General features: G+C 42.5%; 2 long non-coding RNA genes across 2 annotated transcripts in view; both read left to right on the top strand.

The window, feature by feature from the left end:
• Positions 1-5,940, top strand: part of LOC127060007 (uncharacterized) — a 22,974-nt gene extending 17,034 nt beyond the window's left edge. The window contains exon 2 of the long non-coding RNA XR_007778452.1: positions 5,251-5,940. This is a non-coding gene — a long non-coding RNA (uncharacterized LOC127060007). The remainder of the gene's footprint in view (positions 1-5,250) is intronic.
• LOC127060006 (uncharacterized) lies at positions 54-3,452 on the top strand. The gene is made up of 2 exons (XR_007778450.1): positions 54-393; positions 1,943-3,452. It is a non-coding gene; the product is annotated as an uncharacterized LOC127060006 (long non-coding RNA).
• Positions 5,941-6,231: the final 291 nt, after the last annotated feature.

The following is a 6,231-nucleotide window of genomic DNA, read 5'->3' on the forward strand; positions in this document are numbered from 1 at the left end:
ATGAGGCATGAATGTGCAGCACTAAGGAAAGTAGACTGCTTAGATTGTGCAAGCTAAATTAAATTACCCTGTTTCCTGCTATGCTTGTGTGAAGATAGGATTTACTGGACATAGAATCTGTTAGGCTTCTGTTCATTGTTGTATGGAGTCTGTTTGGCTTGTATTGGGCTCATTTCAATTGAGGATAATAGAATAAAGAGTTAAGAAAAGAATTCCTAAAATATTATCTTCAGGTTTCATCTCATATATCCCCTCCCTGTGATTTTCATTTCTCAATTTCATAGGTTTAAAAACGTGATTTTTGAAATCAGTCCAACAGAAGAAGTAGGAGATTTTGAAGTTAAAGCAAAATTCATGGGTGTACAGATGGAAACATTTATGTTACATTATCAGGTAAGAACTGTCCTATTTAATAGTGTCATGTAAGTTCCCCTGCCAGTCTCTTCATCAAAATAGCAATAACATGTTTTTTGCCTAAATGGTCTGAATAATGCTCTCAAAAGTAACCCATTTGTTACTTTTGAGAGCATTATTGTTGCAGGTGAAACAGATGCAACACATACATACAGGGGATCAAAACTGCTTTTTGTTTCTTTGCTAATGAAAGCCTGATGTCGGTCTGTGTTCTTAATTATGTGTACACATACACACACAAACAAAAAGTTGCGTTTTCAACAATTTCCTGCTACAGCAGAGAGCTTTGGAGTCTTTTGGCTTTGGAGTCTCTTTGCAGTCACCTTGGCTTGTGTGTGATGGCTTCAGCCAGTCATTGTGTTGGTATTCTTTCTGTTACCCTACACGTACCTGTTTGTTTCCTTAGGTGTCAGCCTTTACTTAGGCCACCAGAACAGGCATGCTGACTTGACAGTTCCCTGTTCTTTTTTTCATGCCAGTATTTTCACACCTGGTGTCTCTGTCCCTTTCTTTCCCCACCCCCTGTCCATCTTGGTCTTCATTAGGTTTGTTAGCTGTGGAAGGCTCAGGCCTCTAGAAACAGATTGTACACAGTAGCACCGTGCGTTGCAGTTAGTCCATGCCAACTTGGCTCCTGGGATGGACAGTTGCCTCACACCTTTTGTTTGCTTTGAGAACTCCCCTAGTATGTTCCAGTCCTAATCTGTCAGAGCTAGTAATGAACTTGTTGGTTTGTGGGGCTACCCAAAGTCACTCACTTCTGAGGTACATGGTTTACTATACCACTATGCCTTTGTAGCAGTGCTTTGCAGATAAAGCAGGTGTTGTCAGAGGACAGCAACAAGGGATACAACATCACACACGTCCACCCATATGCCCACACCTACCCACCGTGTTACCTGCAGGAGTGGGATTGCGGAAAGAATTTAATTGGTGAGATAAAATCAGTGCAGGTGCATTGCTGACAAAGCAAAGTATAACTAGAAATACTGCCTACGTAAACACCTGAGAGACTGAATCGACATCAGATGCATACCGACTGAGATGCCATTTCTTTTTGCACCACAGATGAAGTGCTGTAAGCCACTTCCCTGAGATCTGTGGCAACTGAAGCTTCCAGAAAGAGACACTGTGGAATGTTGTAATGTTTCATGGGTACATAATAGAATTGGGCACATAGGAAACCTAAATGTTCTAAATGTTACAGCAACTGTATGGCTACTGCGCAAATGACAAGGCTGGGGATGGCTAGATCTGAAATTTGGGTTACTTAGAATGGTGTTCTATTTCTGTTCTCTTCTGTAATTTTTTTTTTAACCCACTGCTTAAAATAATTAAGACCTTAAATGCCTTAGAATGACTACTTTTTACACAGTAAAAGTGGCTCTTTAATAAGTCTCTCGCTTTGCTGTCTTATGCCGTTTAGTTTTTTGTTGATATTCCTTGGGATCTACTGTACTACAGGGTCTTTTATATTCTCTGTCAGCTCTTGAGGATTCTTCACTCATTAAGATACTCTCTTTGGCAGGATCTCTTGCAGCTGCAGTATGAAGGTGTTGCTGTCACGAAGTTGTTCAACAGAGCAAAAGTGAATGTCAATCTTCTGATCTTCCTTCTGAATAAGAAATTTTATGGGAAGTAACTGACCTCTGCCAGCAAGTCTGTGAAAGGGGAGATGGATAGAAACCTGCACATACAACTTCTAATAATGTAGTGATGTATCAGTATATTCCCACCCTGTATTAATTGTATCAAATGTATAGTGAAGGAGGACCAAGAATCTCTTGGGAATTGACAACCCTGATTGAGTCTACAGGGAGTTGGTTTCTTGTTTATTTATAATCTTCAACTTTGAAGATCCCCTTTAAAGAGGTTATTTTAGAATGTATTTTTACATGGGTTTGGGAATTCAACTAATGTTAGAGTATACTTAGGCCATCTGAATGCTAATTTTCCTAACTGTGTGCTTTATGAGGCTTGCGTTCTTGTTGCCTATGCAAAGAGAAAGCTGGCACTATATAGAGGTCTGTTAGCCTCTTCCTGAGAGCCAAAAAAGGGTTGCAGGTGGTATTTGGACTCCAGTTATTCTCAAGCAAAGATGACCAATAGAAAATATGGTCAAGGTCCAGGTTACCTGTTTGTTTGCAAGCTTGCATTGGTAGAGGTGGCAGTGGCCAGTTGCCAAGATTAGAATGACTGCGGTCAGGGTAATCAGTAAGCATCATAAAAAGTTACTGAGCTATTTGTGATTATGTACTACAGCCACATATAGCAGCTTAAGTGTCTTCTTTTTCTTAATTTGCTTCTGTTTATCATACTGTAGTAATTTTCAGGTGCCCCCTTCAATGGAGGGACCATGGAATGTATTTACTGGGGCTTATAGATAAAAAGATTTTTGTGGAAGGGGAGGGTAGCTGAAACAATTTCTTGTGACACTTTAACTTTTAATTGCTTGCAAAACATTTGAAATGTAAAATTCACTTTTTTTCTTCCCAGTGTAGAGCAATGTTCTATGTATCTGTGTCTGATGCAATAAATGTTAGTTTTCTTCCTTGGACAAGTCTGTAGGTAGAGCCTATCTCAAAGAGATTAGCTTTTAAAAAGTTAATTTTTTCTAGCTACACTGAAGTTCCTTTATCTTTTATCATTTCATGGGGGTTTAGTCTGCGCTTTTTCACAGTGGCAGTGGTGCTGGCTGTTCTGCTATATCCAATAAAAATGCAGAGACTCTTACTCAAAATATAATTGACCTTTAAATTCATTTGCTTCAGCTGTTCCCCCAGGTTTTTCCTTCACTTTTTTTTTAACAGACATATCTCCTTCAAATTTCAAGTTGGCCTGCTTGTTCAGGTTACTGTACAGAGTTTAAATGAACTTTTTGATCTACTCCGAGGCAAGTTCTTTCAGCTTATGTCTTTTTTCCTCATGAAAGACACTCCTAGTATTTGGAATGTGTCTGTCACTGAGTATAACTTTTCTGTAGTTCTCTTGGAAGGAAATACATAAACTTGCTGCTGTTTAGACTGTATTTAAACATACTCTAGTGTTGGTGTATGTGTGGTCCAACCCGATAACAAAAACTGGTTACCAAGCCCAAGAAAGATGGAGCACATCAACCATTTAGCTTTCACCTCATGTTTTATCGGGGAGTTTATGGCCCTGCCAAGAGACAGATGGTAATTAATTAATGAGTCCCAGGCCTAGCTGTGACAGTAACCAGTTCTGTTCATGGTTTATTGACACATTCATCAGCCACACTCTATAATAAGTCCTGGGGGTTGTTCCTGTATTTCTTTCAGCCTTATATCCAACTTTCCACCCCTTCTCTCTGTCCGATGTGTCTTTAGTGTTCCTTTCTTGTCCTGTGTGCTCCCCCTGCCATTCCCTTTCACTACTTCAATCTCTCTTGTTCTTGTTTTTCTTTCAAGAAACAAATACTCAATATTTATTTAGTGAATATTACTCAATCCCTCTCCTCTACATTTTTGTCTCTCTCTCTCCCTGCCGTGAACAAGAACATAAGGTCTAGCTGGCTTTGGACTTAGAGGTGCCTAACTTGGTCTTCAGACGCTAGGTTGGAAAGTGTTCCTGCATATGCCAAATAGCCCTTGCTATGCAGTTAATCGGCTTCAAAGTACCATCAAGTTCCTGCCCCTGCAAAGATTTTGGCAGAGCCTGGTTGTAGTGTCTCCATTCCACGCCACCCCCCCTTAGCAGGTGCCTATGGTTGTATGGGTAATCATTGTGGAGCATGCCAACCCAGTTCCATCCTGGAAACAGCACCTGTATTTTACCCTAAAGTTTCTGTCCCGTTATAGCTCCTGTTAGGATACAAATGTAACTTCTTGGTTTCCTCTGATTTTACCCCCGATCATCTTTCCATACAAACATTGCTCCACTCTCCAGAGGATTATTGTGAGCAGATGTGAGCTCTGCTGTCCCTTTGGACTGAGAAAGACAAGGATTTTCCCAAGTTCCTTTTGAACCTGTCCTGCACGTGTTACAAATCCTCAGTCTCCTGCAGTTTTGTGGGTCAGTCACATGTAAAACAGCATAACTGGCTGGCACGCTCTGCTCATGAGAGGAGATGAGAAGAATCCCTCTGCTCACACCAGACCTGCAGCTGCGAAACCTCACCAAAGCACCTGAGGAGCCCCCAGGGACTGATGGCACAGAAGGGAGGTGATGGAGCACAGCACAGCAGGCAGCCTGCCCTCCATCCGGGTGTGAAGGCAGGGCTGGGAACTGCCAGCAACATCCCACCAGGTCTGGCTCATGGTGCCACCCTGAGTGTTTCCCCTGCCTCTGGGCAGTCCCAGCTGCTGCAGCTCACTTGACAGAGACTCACTGCCTATACTGTGCTTGGCTGCACTGGAGAGGATGAAGCCGAGGACAGCAGTGGTTGCCCCTGACTGTAGACGGGAGGGAGGGTGAGCTCTGTCACCTTGGGAAGGCATCCGCAGACTCACTGCTGCTCGTCTCTGGAGCATGGCTCCATCTGGGGATGGTGGTAAGGACAGCAGTGCTCACCTAACTTTGCACCTGAGGTCAGCTTCAGGATCTTGTCATACTGTGGGAGAGCGGAGCTTCTCATTAAACACCAGCTAACACACTTGCTACCAGTATTAACACTAACAATTCTTACCTAAATATTAATACTAATAACATTTACTATGCATATTATTAATGCTAGTAGAGGCCAGTACCATTCCTAACGCTGAGGCTTGCATGAAGAACACAAAATTAATTAATGTTTCTGATTATGCTATAGTGGTGTTGAAATACTTGACCTCCACTGTGTAGCCCCACACTTACCTTGATGGCCTCCCCCAGCAGGTCCTGCAGCACCTGGATGCAGATCAGCTTAAGTTTCACTGATGTGATAAACAGAGTTCCCTCTTTAAATTTTTAAAAGTTTAATAAAGGATAAAAGGACAAAAGAATCCAGCACTGGGGTGCTTTTGGCACACAGCCAAAGAGCACAGAGGTAGCTTAAAATCATGTTCACTATATATGGTTACATTGCTGGGGTTACATGCATATTCATTAGCTTATACATTATTCAAACATTCCTTTGAGTTTTTGATGTTCCAGGAACTCTTTTGTTTTTAACCTCTGACTTGGCTGCAGAACATTCTGTAAATTCGGTCACGTATTTTATTTTTTTTCTGTGGTTTTATCCTGTTGCTTCACACTCCCTGATAACACCAATAAGAGTCGATAAATCCTTCCTGCATGCCTTAGTTCTTTTTGTCACTGTTACCAGTTGGTAGGGCCAGTCTGCAGATACAAGAAACAGAATAATTGCTTTGCACCACTCTCTGAGTTAGTTACATAGAAGTATTTTAGTTTCTATTTTAACATTTTGCTAATGCCTACGATATATTTATCACGCTACTATTTATATGAAATATACAGTGCATACATAAACTGGCATATTACACTGTACAAAGCAGTTAAAAGTAAGTATAAGTTGTACCATATCAAAATATTTGTGATGCAAAAAGCTAATCTGTAAATGTGAAAGCCAGTATTGTTTTATCATCTATAATATCGGACGACTGAGGGGGAAAGCGAGGGTGAGCAGCGGACCCACAGCAGGCGCAGGGCGGGCAGGGGGACGCGGGCCCTTGACTTTGGCCGGGGTGCTGATCTCGGCCGGTCGGGGCAGGCCAAGTCCCCGCAGAAGCGGAAGCACTGCGGGAGAAGAGGCGCCCAGAGCCCGCAGCGGGCTCTGCACGCCTTCCCCACTCCCCGCTGCCGAGCCCCCTCCTCACCATATCGCCGCCGCTCCCTGGTCCGCGCTGCTGTGGCAGA

Source organism: Serinus canaria, chromosome 10 (assembly GCF_022539315.1).
Source record: "Serinus canaria isolate serCan28SL12 chromosome 10, serCan2020, whole genome shotgun sequence".
Classification (NCBI taxonomy): domain Eukaryota; kingdom Metazoa; phylum Chordata; class Aves; order Passeriformes; family Fringillidae; genus Serinus; species Serinus canaria.